At 38.4% G+C, this 16,360-nt stretch overlaps 1 non-coding gene and 1 pseudogene across 1 annotated transcript; one reads left to right on the top strand and one right to left on the bottom strand.

Annotated features, from left to right (window-relative positions):
- LOC130028612 (ran-binding protein 9-like) overlaps window positions 1-16,360 on the top strand; it is an 86,024-nt pseudogene that overhangs the window by 13,724 nt on the left and 55,940 nt on the right.
- LOC130029454 (U6atac minor spliceosomal RNA) lies at window positions 13,031-13,153 on the bottom strand. The gene has a single exon (XR_008793350.1). It is a non-coding gene; the product is annotated as a U6atac minor spliceosomal RNA (small nuclear RNA).

Genomic DNA, 16,360 nt, shown 5'->3' with positions numbered 1-16,360 from the left:
AGGAAAAGAAGTTTCCCTGCGGTACAAATGGTTCTGCACGAAATACTGCAATACTAAAGCCTCCTTCTGTGCAGAGTGGTAAGAAAATCTTTTCAGGGAGAGGAAGGTGATGATGCATAAAAAAGTGCATCTATTTTTTCCACTCTAATGGGAAGGTTCCATCCATGCTCATAAACACTGATTCACAGACTCTCACCAGTGTTTTGATTAGATGATCAGGATCATACAAGAAATATAATTCAGAAATTGATTGTAAAGAAATTTGAGGAAGAAGTGTGTGACTAGGGAAAAAATGTAAAGTGTGTGTCTCTTGTGAATGCTCCCACAAGGTTGATTCAGCAAAAATTTTTTTAATAATCTGTGGATGCAAAGGCTCCTTCTGGATTATCCAACATCCTCTTTCCCCAGTCATTCCTGTCATTACCTAACATACTTGTAAACAAAGCAGTCTTGATGGTTGGAGTAGAAGTTATGTGTTGACTCAGAAAGCTGGAGTCCCACTTACTAAAGGTGATGAGTACTCAGTCAGCAAGTAATAGAAGCTAACCCTTAAATATGATTCCCTGGAGGGATAAGCCGTTGCCTTATGCATGGTTGATTACATTGAACTGCATCAATCATAGAAAGGGTAACATATTGTTCCTGCTGGAATACATTTTATTCTGTATATGAATTTCCTTCCCTATACAGAGTGTGTTACTGAAACCACTCTATGATTTACAGAATGCCTTTGCTCAGAACACAGCATTAATCCTGAGCAAAATATTAAGTAAAATGAGAAAACTGTGGGCCTTGTCTTACTGTACAATAAAGATTTTTAGTACAATGCTGAAAAGGAATGGTGAAAAGGACCTCCTATCCTTATTTTTTATATAGTGGGGCTAGGGTCCAGTTTTTCATACTTAGGTTGTTAACTATGAGTTATTAAAAAAAAACTTTCAATTCTTTGGTAATGAGGTCACATCCTACAGTGTTCAGGAGTTACTCTGACTCTGCACTCAGGAATCACACCTGGTGAAGCTGAGAGGATCATATAGGATGCTGAGGATTGAACCTGGGCTGACCATATGCAATGCAAGCACATTATCGGATATGATTTGAACACTTTGTAATTATACCAAGATATTGTTAGAGATTAAGAGAAAGTCAGAGGTCAGAGAAATAGTACAAGGGTTGGGGTAATTCCTTGCATCTAGTTGACCTAGGTCAATCTCTGGCTAGCATATGGCCCCTAAAGCACTGCTAGGATTATTCTCTGAGCAAAGTGCAGAGCAGTTCGGTATGACCCACCCCTCCCCCCAAATATAGAAATAAAGAAACTCCTGGGATCAGAGTGATTATATAGTGGTTAAAGCATTTGCCTTGCAAGAAGCTGACCAGTATTTAATCCCTAGCCTTCCATATTGTCCATATGGTCTCTTTTTTTTTTCAATGTCCATATGGTCTCTTGAGCCCACAAGATTGTGATTGCTGAGCACAGAGCCAGGAGTCATCCCTGAGCACTACTTACTGTGACTGCCCCACACCCCTCACACCCTGAACAAAAGAAAAAATTCTGATATGTTTTCTTGCCTAATGCCAAAACTTGGAAAACTTAAGTTATGTGCTTTTTAGAAAGAACTTCTTATAGTTCCATGATTTTCCTTCTTTCCATTCATTTCATCTGCACAGTATATCTGCTTTCTGAATGTCTCCTTTATTATTCAGGCTAGTCATTAACTTGAAATGAGTGAACTCAAACCTGTTAGGACATCATGGTTCAATTTCCTTCCTTCCTTCCTTCTTTCCTTCCTTCCTTCCTTCCTTCCTTCCTTCCTTCCTTCCTTCCTTCCTTCCTTCCTTCCTTCCTTCCTCTCTCTCTTTCTTTCTTTCTTTCTTTCTTTCTTTCTTTCTTTCTTTCTTTCTTTCTTTCTTTTTTTTGTTCAATATCCTGACATAGTTTTGAGTTTCTAGCTGAAGGCAATTCAACCTTCTAAGAATCTGATTAAATCCAAAAAATAACTACTTTTTATGAGTTTCTCACATTCTGGGGACACTTCAGGGTCAGATACCAAAATGTACTGCTACTTTCCCATAGATTGTACCCTCCAAACTATGCAAAGTTATTTAAATTTATCATCCTGCCAGGATGCTGAGAAACCTAACTAGTCTGCCTTAATTATCATGCATAAACTTACCCCTAAACTCCATCTTTTTGTTGATCTGTCTTTAGTATAACTTCCTGTTTGGTCCTGCCTGCGCCTTTTTTATCATTTGCATTTTGGACATAGCAAAGAATTTTATCTTAGCTATTTAAATGTTCTTGGGTTGTACCCTACCATCAAAATACTCTTTAAAACAAGTTGAGGGTCCTTTGCATCACCCTTACATGACACCAAAGTTACTTTTCTTTTTAGTGGACCCCATAGCAACATTTCAGGTGGCGCCAAAAAATAGCAAAAGGAGTTTTATGAGATATCATTGATATTTCAAGTATGTTTATTATAAAACACAGTAAAATTTAATCACTAATATAAAATTTTAATAATGGGGCACTGCCACACATTTTAAAAGTCCCAAATAAAAATATGGTTATGGTTTAGTGATTGGAATATTGTCATGAATAAAATAGATGAAAGCAGGATGAATGGAAGTCAGAAAAGCTGGTGATGCTATGAAGAATTTGTGGCCATCTTAACTTTAAATGCTGCCATGTGCTTAATGAACCTAAAAACTGCAGAGAAATAGCTATGACTCACAATGTCATATTGGTTATCTTTACCAAGATTTATCTCATATATATCTAAAAGAAACATGAGCTCATGAAAGCATTGGTTCAATTTAAAACAAATAAAAATTATGTGCCTGGAGGTGGAACATTCATATTGATATTTTCATATCAGTTATTTCTAAGCTTAATATAATAGATTTTAAAAAATAGTTTCACAAATTTGAAATCACTGGCCTTTTTTAAGATGATATTTACTATATGCTCCCAGCTACTCTCATCATAGTTTATAATTGTGCACTTAATTTAAAAAAATTTAAGCAATCCAAAATTTCATATTTTTCAATCAAAAATTTCAATTACAAAATTTGTGGAATTTTTGCTGTTTTTCCTTTGATGATCAGGGATCTTGTTTTGTTCTTGATTCTATTTTTTTCTTGATTATCATCTACATATTTTCAAACATAAAGTCTTTTTTAACGCAGTTAAAAATACTAACATATCACAGAAATTTATTTTGTATTTAGAAATAATTTCTTGCAGGTGAGAAACATTCTTTTATTTTAAAAGATAACCAACAATTTTTTAATATTGTCTCTATTTTTCCTTTCAAAATGCTTATAATTTTCTTGTTTGTCTTTGGAGCTCACCTGATGGTGGGTGATACAGCAAGACTGGAAAAGTGGAGCACCAGGTGAATTTAATTAGCCACCTTATCTCTCACCCATTGAAAAGGTATCACTTGTACCACTTGTCATCCTGTTTCTCATCGATTTGCTTGAGTGGGCGCCAGTAAAATCTCCATTCATTCCTGTCAAGTGCTAGTATAGCCCAATGGCATCTGCTTAATCCCGGAACGCAGAGAGCATCAAACAGTTCATTCAGGGTCTTGAAGAAATCTTACCATCTCGTGGGTGGGAAGTCAGACATTCTTTTGACGTCTCGTGGAATCCAGTCATGGAATCCAGTTCCTGACATTCCATTTGCTCTCAATGGAACGAACATCTCGAATGCAGCAGTTATGTGTACCTGGGTGGAGAACTCAACATGAGGAATGACTTGGTGCCAGAACTGTGCAGGAGGAAGAGAGTGGCATCGAATGCCTTCAAGAGTGTCAAAGAAGTAGTTGCTAAAAGGACAAAGAACCTCTGGATCTGGGCACATCTTTTCTACTCCACCATTCTTCCTGCAATAGCATACGCCTTAGAGACCTGGGGCCCACGAAAACAGATGAGAACACTATTCGGTTATCTCAACGAGAAATCAAAGCGCTATGCTTAGAATATCACGCTTCATTCAAGTGAGAGAGGAATCTGGACTTTGTTCACCATCCACAATTGAGGATCAGGGATGTTGCCTTGTTTGCCAAGGTATCGAAATCAGATGAATCGGACATGTAATGCGATTTGGAGAAGACTGCTAGACTAGAACCGTTATTGACTGGGTTCCACGACTGGATTGAAAAGGTAACCAATCAAAATAGATAATGATTGGTGGCTGGGATCAGTAAGGGCTTGAGCAAATGGCATGTTCAGGCAGGGCTCACCAGCGATGGGTACTGATCCCAGTAACTTGGTAGTGCCTAGAGATTCAAAAGGCCAGGGTTGCTGGGGGTGTATTCAAGAAAAACTCAGCCATATGATTTCAGACAGGGAAAATTTACACTAAATAGATATTCAAGATAGACACCTTCACCCTTGTACTATTATTGTGACTATAAGATGCTTATACTTTATAAAGTAATATTAGAAGTTGTAACAAGAGTCATTACACTACAGATAAAAAACCCCTAAATTTAATGTGAAATTGTTTACATCTTAGTTTCTAACTAGCTATTTATTGAATCCTCCAATCATTGGATTCTTAATAAATCAGTTCTTCACTATTAAAATCTTGCTTATTATATTTAAAATGAGATAAGAAACACTTACCAAAGGATCCTTATCAAAGGGGATCATTCTATCACTGTATCACTGTCATCCCATTGTTCATTAATTTACTCAAGTGGGCGGGAGTAACGTCTCCATTTGTCCCAGCCCTGAGATTTTAGCAGCCTCCCCTTACTTGTCTTTCCCAACGCTGCAGTTTGGAGGCTCTTTCAGGGTCAGGGGAATGAGACCAGTTATTGTTACTGTTTTTGGCATATAGAATATGCCACCGGGAACTTGCCAGACTCTGCTAAATATTATCATAGGGGATAATATTTGTAAAATATGTGGGAAAGCTCAAAACTTTCTAAAAATATTATTTCTCAATCATTGTTGATAATTTATGTGAATACATTGTGTTTTCATTTAGTTTTTTATTTGCATTGACTAAGTCAAATATTCATCTGGTATTATACGTACAACCTATTTACAGTTACTGAATGGAGTATTAGTGGAAGAGATAGTCTAGTGGACATGGCTTTGCTTTGCATGAAGTGGACCCAGGTTCAATCCCTGACACTGTAAATAATGCCCCCAAGACCTACCAGCATGGTCCCCAGAGCACAAAGCCAGGAGTAATCCCTAAGCAAGGCTGGATATGGTTCAAATAATCAAAATAAACAAAATAATAAATAGAAAATGTGTAATATATGATAACTAGTAATTGTATCTATTATACATCTGTGTAACATTTGGCAATCAGAAATTTTTTATAGGTTTTTAAATTGTGAACTGTGTACAAGTGAGGGGCTGGAGACATAGCACAGCAGGTAGGGCGTTTGCCTTGCACGCAGCCAACATGGCCGACCCAAGTTCTGTTCCTCTACCCCTCTTGGAGAATCCGGCCAGTTACCAAAAGTATCTTGCCCGCATGGCAAAGCCTGGCAAGCTACCTGTAACATATTTGATATGCCAAACACAGTAACAACAAGTCTCACAATGGAGACATTACTGGGCCCGCCCGAGCAAATCGATGAACAACGGAGGAAACTGATAGTGAAAGTATAAGTGAGGACAACACCTTTAGTCTTACTAACAATTTTTCCCTGATTTTTTTTTGGGAAGAGAGTGGCATGAAATACAAATATTAGAAAGATATTATCACATCTCTTTACATTCTTTTCTATTATTTTTAATCACTGTGAGATATACCCTTACAAGTCTGTTTGTGATTATGTTTCACTCATACAGTGTTCCAACACCCATCACTCCACCTGTGGTACATTTCCCAGCACCAGTATCCCCAGTTCATTCCCTCTACATCATGACCTCTCACCTCTCCCAAACTCCTACGCCCAGCCTGCCTCTAAGAAGGCACTTTTCTCCTTTCTCTCATTCTCTCTCCCTCTGCTCTCCTTTCCTTTCTCTACTTCTCTCTCTTCTCTCCTCTTTCTATCCTCTCTCCTCTCTCCTTCCTTTCTCTATCCTCTCTCTCTTCTCTCTTCTCTATCCTCTCTCTCCTCTCTCCCCTCTCTTTATCTTCTCTCTCTCCTGTCTCTCTTCTCTTCTCTGCTCTCTCTCTCTCTCTCTCTCTCTCTCCCTTTAGGCATTGTGGTTAGAAAAACAGATATTGAAAGGTTATCATGTATATCCCTTTATCTATTTTCAACCCTCAGTTTCAAAAGCTTTTTAAACAGTACAATTCAACCTACCTTTATAGAAGGACAGCCATCAGAGAGTTCTTTGGCTAACGGGGGATTTGTCCTGGGAGAACACCCATGGGCATCATTTCCAGCTGTTTGATAAAATCACATCTCTTTATCATCATTTCATAAATTGAAGTCATTTTCAACATTTTTGTGCTCTCTCTGATTACCCTCAGAAATAGAATAATGAATTAAAGGGGGATCTATAGTAAATTGTACAGTAAACTAAAGAAAGAGAAGTGAAAACATGATTCAAACATAAAAGCTCATTTTGAGAGAATTTATTGCACAGAAAGTTAGTGAATTTTATAGCTTAAAGAGACCAGAGAAAAGAGAAAAACTACTATTGCTTCTATTACAGTGATGAAGGGATTGATTTAAAAATAGGAAGTATAGTATGTGAGGAACTAATTGATTTAAGCAGCTTAAAACTTTGTTCCTAACTTTGATTGGCAGATCAATTTAGTTACTAGGTAGAAAAGATCCCAGAGATCCAATGCAGATAAGAGAAGTTTGATTACATTGGTCTTTTGGTTAAATTGGGAAAACTCCATCACCATATTGTCTCTAAAAATATATTTTCAAAATAAGACTACATTTGATAGAAGACAATTTAGTACAATACACTAAAATTTTCTATTTTTGCTATTTAATATATAATATAATGTAACTACTTATATATGTATTCATGTAACTTGTTGAAGATAGTAAGATATTTTAACATCACTTAGAGAAGTTGTGTTGTGTGTTAGAGTGTGAAATGAAATAAAGACATTTGCTTTCTATTTGCAAATCCTTATTGCTTGGTTTTATGTAAGTAACTTTCTCTTTCCAAATACAATTTTTAAACTGAGCTATATTAATAAACTCAAAGTGAAACGTTTATTTTTTTTGAGGCAAGGACTCCAAATTGTGCTCAGGACCCCTGAGGACCACTTTCAGTAAAACTTGGCAAACCAAAATAAGTAGCTCCAATCCCTGCCAGGCTGATGGAATATATGCTTGGAGATTGTGCAGTATTTGGGAATGAGCCAGTGTCAAGATCGAGGTCCTGGACCTGCTTTTAAAATTTCTTGTTATTTACCTATAAATATCTGTTATTATAGCGATAGCACAGTGGTAGGGCGTTTGCCTTGCACACGGCCTACCCGAGTTCGATTCCTCCACCCCTCTCGGAGACCCTGGCAAGCTACCGAGAGTAACTCCCAAGCACCGCAAAGCCTGGAAAGCTACCTGTGACATATTCAATATGCCAAACACAGTAACAAGTCTCACAATGTTACTGGGCCCGCTCAAGCAAATCGATGAACAACAGGATTACAGTGACATTGATTTGTTCTTTAAAATGTGTTTGCCTTACGGGTCAGTTGTTTTACCCTCTCAAAGATGATTTTATCATACTTATATTTGCTCTTTGGTTTTATTTTCCTTTGCTAATTATAGGCTTCTGCCCCTTCGCCTGGCTATCCTCACCAGGGCCCCTTGGAGGAGGGCAGATTGAGTTTCCCTGTCCGCCCTGAGCAGAGCCCCGACAGCTGAAGACCTCTGGGAACCAGCCAAAGCCATGCTGAGACCACTCTCCACACACTTGGATGAGGAACTGGCAGAGGAACACAGGCGTGCGGTACCCGGGGCTGAGATCTCCAAGCCTGCTCGGTTTGGGTCTGGGCCTCCTCCACCCAGCTCCCCCACCTTCCAGTATTTGTGGCATTTGCCGCCGCGCGACCTCTTATTCTCTAGTTCTCACTCTCAGAGAACCCGGCAGGCTACTGGGAGTATCATACCCACCTATATGCCTGACTAGGAACACCTGTAAAGGTGATTAGAGGCTGCCCCAAAAGCTTCCCTCCCTTTCAGAGAGCCCGGCAAGCTACCAAGAGTATCCTGCCCACATGGCAGAGTCTGACAAGCTATCCTTGGTGTACTCAATATGTCAAAAAAAAAAAAACAGTAACAATGAATGGTCCTCATTCCTCTGATCCTGAAGGAGCCCCCAGTACGTCATTGGGCTACACTAGCACGTGACAGGGACAAATGAAGACGTTACTGGGCCCGCTCGAGCGAATCGATGAAGAACAGGGTGATAGTGATAGTGATAGTGAAGGAATTATAGGCTCAAATGTATTTGGAACATTCTAAGATGTTCAGAATTATAAATATCTATATTATGTTTCTTGAAACAACTGATAAATTTTATGACTCAACTTCATTTAAAGGTCTTTAGAGAGGCTGGAGCAATAGCACAGTGGATAGGGTGTTTGCCTTGTATGCAGCTGACTCGGGTTTGATTCCCAGCATTCTATATGGTTCCCCAAGCACCACCATGAGTAATTCCTGAGTGCATGAGCCAGGAGTAACCCCTGTACAAAGCTGGATGTGATCCAAAAAGAAAAAAAAAAAGATCTTTAGAATTGTGTTTTAACACTGCCACCACCATGTAAGCTCATCTACTAGCCTTGTTAAAAAGACTCATAAATAAATCTCAAATGAGATTAAATAGCTGCAAAAATTTCTTGAATATCTGTTCCTAGCTGCAACTTCCAGGGTGATCTTGAGAGGGTGGGGTGGGACAGTTCCTGCCAAACCAAAGACTCTGGCAGCTGCATTCACACCCCAAGTTACCAACTTGCCTCTGGCCTTACTGTCCAGCTAAATCACTGTCACTGTCACTGTCCTCCTGTTGTTCATCAATTTGCTCGAGCAGGCCCAATAACATTGTGAGACTTGTTGTTACTATGTTTCACATATAGAATATGTCATGGGTAGCTTGCCAGGTTTTGCTGTGCGTAGGGCGGGGGGGGGGGGGTACTCTTGGTAGCTTGCTGGTCTCTCCGAGAGGGGCAGAGAAATCAAAGTCAGAGGAATTGAACTCGAGTCAGCCAGGTAGGCTGCGTGCAAGGCAAACACCCTATGACTGTGCTATCGCTCCAGCCCATTCAGTTAAATATTCTGGATTTTCTGGAGCAACATATCCATACTCTACAACACTGACATCCCAGTAATAGCATACCAGATTAGATGGAAATGTGATATAGAAACCAACTAATGCCAACTAATAAAAACTAATAGAGAAGGTTTAACTTGCAAGAGCAGTTTAGTAAATCTATGGTGATTTAGTAATCACCATGGGAATTTAAGGTCCCCATGTTGAGATACAAAAATTTTCACAGATTTATTAATGGAAAAAAATTTTGATCATTCCATTAGTCATTTACTGGTAGAAGCAATATAAAATAAATTATTGTGGGCCTGATATGTGGGCAAGCTTGAGTGGTGGTGAGAAAACTGAAGGCAACAGTGAAGGGAAGGTGACCATGGTGGTGAATTAATGTTGGAATATTGAATTTCTACAAGTTATCATGAACAGCTTTATAAATCATGATGTTTAAATAAGTGTTTTTTTAAGTTTTTTTAAAAAATACATGTATGTGGTATTAGAGCAATAGTACAGCAGGTAGGACATTTGCCTTGCACACTGGCTGACACAAGTTCGATTCCTAACATCCTATATGGTCCCCCGAGCACCGCCAGGAGTAATTCCTGAGTGCATAAGCCAGGAGTAACCTCTGTGCATCACTGGGTATGACCCATAAAACAAACAAACAAACAAACAAATGTATGTAAGTTCAGAAGATAACTAAAAAGGATGAAGTGCATACCTTAAGTGCCTGAGGTGACAAGTTTAATCTGGCCTAGTCTGCCTTACCTCCAGCATTGCTGTATGTGTCCCCTAGACTGGTAAACATATATTCAGGATTGGCATCTTGTGTCCCCAAAACTGCTGGGGAGAGTAAAAAAAGTTATAAATGTTTATGTGTAAAATACAGTTTATACATAAATACAATATGTGTATGTTTAGATTTCGTTTTCTTCCTTAAAATATATTTTCTATTTTTGCTATTTTCTTTCCTGATTTTTCCCTATAATATGATTCTGCCAATATCCTCACTTTAAATATAAAAATTTGAGAGAGACAGAAAGGTTAAAGTATTTCCTAAAGTCAAATGTTTTCAACTGTCAGAACTTAGAGTATATTTTCCCCCCAGAAACCAATCTGTGTACTTTTATGTAGTATCATTTTATTTTTAAAGAAACTTCTTTGAGTGTTGCAGAGTCAAATGGCTACAGAAATAAGAGCCAGTCAGAGCATTGATTTTGTTTAATCATAGCAGTATACATTTTGTTTTGGGTTATATAAATAGATTAGACCTGAAACAGCATATCAATTAGATACTGCTGCATAATGAACCAACTCAAAACTCAGTGACTTTGAACAACACTACTTACATAATCATGATTCTATGGGTTAGCAATTTTGTCTGGGCTGAGCTAAGTAGAATTTTGGGTTTTGTCTGGGCTCAATCATGCTTCTGTGGTCGGCTGCCAGCTTGACTGGTGGCTGGCTGGTCTAAAATGACCTCAGCTAAGACAATTTGAATGCTCTTTGTGTATTTGCATACTATCCTAATTTGTAACTACGAGCATCAGAGAATTCCTGGAGTTATAAAGGCAGTCTTCTGGGGTCTGTACTCAAAACGGACCTATTAGTTCTGCTATATTTTGTTGGTAAAAATAATTCTAAAGCTACCCAAGATTAAGAGATAGAGAGGATTGTGTCAAAGTCGCCTTCGGTACGGGAATGAAATGCAGGAAGTCATAAGGAATTATGGTTGCTTTGCAAGTTTATATAAACCACATATGGTCTTTCGTAACTCTAGTGCAATGTAGGTTTAATTTCATTCTTCAGTGAAAGACTTTAAATGTCATAATCACAGAACTCTTGCTTTTGGCACTTTCTACTATACTCATATATATACTGAGTCTTGGCATAGGTACAGATCAACTGCCGGGGGATGCAAGTAATTTGGTTACTTGGAAAACAATTTGACAATTAAACTTAATCATATACTTAACAAACAATGCAGTAGACCTACAGATCTTTTGCTAAGTGCAATGAAAATTTATGTTTTCTCTAGCATAAAAGCTTCAACTTTTTTGAAAATCTCATTTGGTTATGGTAAACTAAATTGTGTAACATAAAACCAAATGAAGTTTATGTCTTTCCCTTTTAAGAGCTCAACAAGTTTTCAGGAGGCAGCTCTCCATGCAATGTTGGAGGGATCTGTGTCTTTACTACACATCAACATCTTAAATCTAGGTTATGTCTTTTGCATTGAAATGGAAGATGAAAAGCTAGAATACAGGTGATTTTGAACCTCGTATGTGAAGCTAGGTGGTATTCTACAGGATCTGTGTTCAGAAAAGCCTTGTCACTTGTCACTTGTCATCTTGATGATTATTGATTTGCTCAAGCAGGTGCCAGTAACGATTCCATTCTTTCCTGTTGCGTGATAGCATAGCCCAGTGGGGTATTGGGGGATCTTTCAGAGTTAGAGGAATGAGGCCTGTTATTGTTACTGTTTTTGGCATATCAAATATGCCAGGGGTAGCTTGCCAGGCTCTGCAGTGCAAGCGGGATACTCTCTGTAGCTTGCCAGGCTCTCCAAGAGGGACAGAGGCTTTTGGGGCAGCCTCTAATTGCTTTTGCAGGTAACCCCAGACTACCAAATGCAAGCTTTTGGTCAACTGGTCAGCCATGCGCTCCAGGAAAAACTGTATTGATTTCTTTCGGGAGCTTTGTTTTATAGTCTCTAGATCTTGGCCGTTGATGAGATTATGTAGTGCCGGGGGGCAGTTTCTGGGTGTGACTGCCAAACTACTGGAAAATGGGGGATCTGGGTATAGAAGGCCCAGTCCAAATCCTAGTAGGCTTGGGGATCTCGGCCCAGGGTCCCACATACCTGGGTTCTTCTGCCAGTTCCTTCATGCGTGAGGCTCAACCAAGCATGTGGAGAGTGGCCTTGAGCATGTCTGTGGCTGGGTTCTGGAGGATTTCGGCTGCCAGGACTCTGCTTGGGGTACAGAGGGAAACTTAACCCGCCCCCCTGTGAGGTGCCTGGGTGAAGAAGCCTGGTGCGAGGGCAGGAGAAAAGGCTAGATATTTATATCTATAACCTGATCAGCTAGCAAGTTTAGGATGTCTCATAAATGGTGTAGGAGTATTATGCATATTGGCTGTGATTATTGTGCTGGTATTTGTTTCATTTTATATTTTTAGCTAATTTATTTTTATGTACCTGATATCAATGCTTTAGTTATACATCTCCTGTAACCTTTAGTGTAAAGGCTAAAACATATAAATTGAGAGCCTAGAGCAATAGTACAAGGGTTAAGGTGGTTCTTTGCATGTGGACCTAACTGTGGTTTTATCCTCAGAGTCAGATAACAATTCTTGTGCACAACCAGGAAAGTTTCCTGAGCACAGAGGCAGGAACAATTCTTGAGCATTACCAAGGATATATTTGTGGTCCTCAAATAAAATAAATAAAAAATGAAGCTGGACATGTGATTAAAAAATAAACATAATGTCTTGCACACATGTAACCTGAGTTCAATCCCTGGTACTTCCCCACACCATATATATATATATATATATATATATATATATATATATATATATATAGTGTATAATACGGTGTATATATGGTATACATATATATGATGTGTGTAAATATATATATGTATATTCGAATACATCACAGATAGCTTCCAGGCTTTGCCGTGCGGGCAAGACAGTCTCAGTGGGGCTCTTGTGGGGCTCTTCGAGAGGGGCAGAGGAATTGAACTTGGGTCGGCCATGTTGGCTGCGTGGAAGGCAAACACCCTACCCACTGTGCTATTGCTCCAGCCCTAAATGTTGGTTAGATGGCACGAAGTAGGTGGCAGTGCCTTATCCGTATGTGTGTTGCGGGCTGAAGCCTCTTCCATCCTTGTCAAGGGGAGTGATAACCTTCTCTCCTTTTGTACAACACACACACACACATATATATATATATTTATATATATTTAATTCACTATATATAATTAATTTTTATATTATGACATCTTTTATTATTTGTAATGTTCTCATACCATTACCTATGTGTCATTTTTTAAAAATTCTCTGTGCTTTGTTTATTTGCATGCCATCCTATTCTCCTCTTTATAGTCAATAATTCATTCTCTTCTCTTTGTCTCAAATAGCTTAAATTTCCTCAGCCACTGCCTAGTTGCTTAAAGAAAATCCATTGAGATTTTGTGATGGCCTTTTCACTTTTTATTTATATTTGGCAGGATATTTTCAGTGATGTAACATAATGTGAACTGACAGGATATTTGTTGCAGCCTTGCTCATTTTTCTATCACTGACTTGTTCTATATTAAGAGGGATAGGCAAATTTCATGACTTGCAAAACTTTTTCATTTTGTTTACCTTTTATACCTCTATTACAACGAGTCTCACAATGGAGGCGTTACTGGTGCCCGTTTGAGCATATCCATGAACAATAGGAGGACAGTGCTACAGTGCATTTATGAAGAAATAGTTTAGCATTCTTCTCATTTTAAGTTTATATTTTGATTTAATACTATAGCCCTTTATAGTTAAACATGAAAGAACTCGATCACTTTACCACTGAACAGGTCAGCATTGTCTATAAATCTTTGTGCCTTGCTTTATAAAGGTTTCATGAGCTCGGAGTGGCAGCATTGCCTTGCTTACAACACATTGATATGTTTCTTTTTCTGTCAGAACTGCTGATATGACAACTCTAGGGAGTAAATGGTAAAATGAGAATTAGAGAAACCAAGCCAATTTCCTTTATGAGATTACAAGCCATATGTTCAACATTTAGGTCAAAACATGATTTTAAAAAAATAACCAAAAAGAAAAATATGTATCAAGTTTATGCAAATGAACTGTCATAAAACTGAGTAAATAGAAAATAGAAAATGTGCATTTCTGGAGTTCTTTCTTTTGAGCTAAATAGTGTGGTGACAATTCAAAGCTCTAGATTTAGAAAGCAAGCAAGCAAACAAGTCGTCATTTATAGAAATTTGCTTAAAATTCAGTGCAGAAGACAGTGTCTGGTACCCTCAGGGATCACTGAACTCTGTAGTGATGGCTGTATATAGCAGAAAGATGAAAGAGCAGTGGCAAGCACAGAATCATTTAGGATTAAGGAAGATCTCTGTGGTGACAAAGTGGACATACATTGGTAGACTCAGATAAGTAAATATACAGAATTATGGATTTCCTATCAACCCCTATAACATTTCAGGAAGAGTAAATGCTTTAGTTAACTCGATCCTATTGATGTCACCCTGATTTTTGATGCCAAATGACATATGAAAACAAGTTAAAAATATTTAGAAAACTGGAAAGTTAAAAATATCACTCTTTTTCGTGATTTAAAATGCTTTGTAAATGAGGTTTGCACAAAATTGCATTTTTGTTAAACACTATAAAGTTGTCATGCTGGAAAAACCACTAGTGTGATACTGTTTCAGAGCATAATCTAATAAGAGTAACTAAGAATATACAGACATAATTCGACAATTTCCAGTACTAGTATTAAAAAATATACATAGGTGGAGCTATAGTACAGAATGTAGAGTGCCTGCCTGGCACATAGTGACCTGTTGTTATTCCCGGCATCCCCTAGGATCACTATAAGCCCACCATGAGTAATTACAGAATGCAAATCCAGGAGTACATCTGAGAATTGCCATGTATGACCCTCTAACACACAAACATACACATTTGCTTTATATATATATATGTACACACACACACACATCAGTTTATTTGTTTTTCGGCCATACCCACAGGTGCTCAAGGCTTACTCCTGGCTCTGTGCTAAGGAATCACTCCTGGTTGACTCAGGAATGATATGAGATGCCAGGGATTGAACCCTGTTTGAACTCAAGCAAGGCACATGACTTACTCTCTGTATTATTCCTCTCATCCCAGCCAGTTACTTTAAATCTTGTAGAAAATCCTTATAAAACATTTCAATTTAGTACATTTCAAATATTTAGAAAGTACCTATTAAAAGTGACCATTGTATTGAGCACCTTATTTATAGGGAAAAATAAGTCATGCCAGTATCAATTCATATTTGTAATCTGTCACAAGTAAAGAGATTTTGTTGCCACTACTGTTATAAAGTCACTGGCTTGGCAAGTTTTTGTTTGTTTCTTTGGGGGCCACATCTTGCTGTGCTCAGGTGTTCATCCTAGCTCTGCACTCAGGGATCACTTCTGGCAGTGATCTACATGGAATGTTGGAGATTGAACCCTGGCTGGCCATCTGCAAGGCAAGTGACCTACCGCTGTGCTATTTTTTCAATCCCTAAGCTTGGGCAAGTTTGACTAAGCAAATTATGCTTTGCTATAAGAACAGCTAATTAAACATGCACTAAATTGAAAAGGTACTCTGGTGGAGAAGCTTTTGGCCCTGCACCAGACCAAGTATCATCTGTCTGCCAGGCTCAACACTGAACTCTATAGGCTGGAAAGAACCTTATCTAGGAATTAATCTGTTGAAAAACTCCAGGTTTTCACAGAGTTGGGGTTGTGCTAACTCACCCCATTTCCCTGTTCTTTCAAGAGTCTGGCAGTCACACCCATGAGCTGTCTCTGGCCCCAAATAAAATCATTAACTGGCCATAATCCAGAGACTTGTAATAAATCTCAAAAGAGATCAACAAGGTTTGAGATGGTTCTGGACCCCAAAGTTAACACCCAGTTAAAATTTTAACTACAGCTATATCATCCCATTCCAAATTTTAGAATTCCCAGAGCGACAGACATTTCAGTTTATACACCACTGATGTAATAGGAGTTGCACACCACAGTGGATGGAATGTAAAGTAGAAGGTAACCAATCTCGATTAAGAAAATATCAACACACAAGGCTTAACCTGTAACAGTGCGTTTGTAATCTCTTACACGAGGGCTTACTGGCTGCAGGGTAAGATACAACATTCTATACACACTTCCTTATAAGAAAATCTTTCTGATTATTTTTAGCTAATTATTCATAGCAAGTAACATAAAATAAATTAGTTAGGAGCCTGCTATCAGTGCAGGCTTGGGTGGTGGTTGAAAAAATTGGAAATAATGGTGGTCGAAAGGTGCAATGCTGGTTGGATTGGTGTTGGAATATTAAATACAATAAATCATCATGCACAACTTTA

This window comes from Sorex fumeus, unplaced genomic scaffold, assembly GCF_029834395.1.
Source record: "Sorex fumeus unplaced genomic scaffold, SorFum_2.1 ptg000003l, whole genome shotgun sequence".
Classification (NCBI taxonomy): domain Eukaryota; kingdom Metazoa; phylum Chordata; class Mammalia; order Eulipotyphla; family Soricidae; genus Sorex; species Sorex fumeus.
This window is presented reverse-complemented; position numbering and strand designations above follow the sequence as displayed.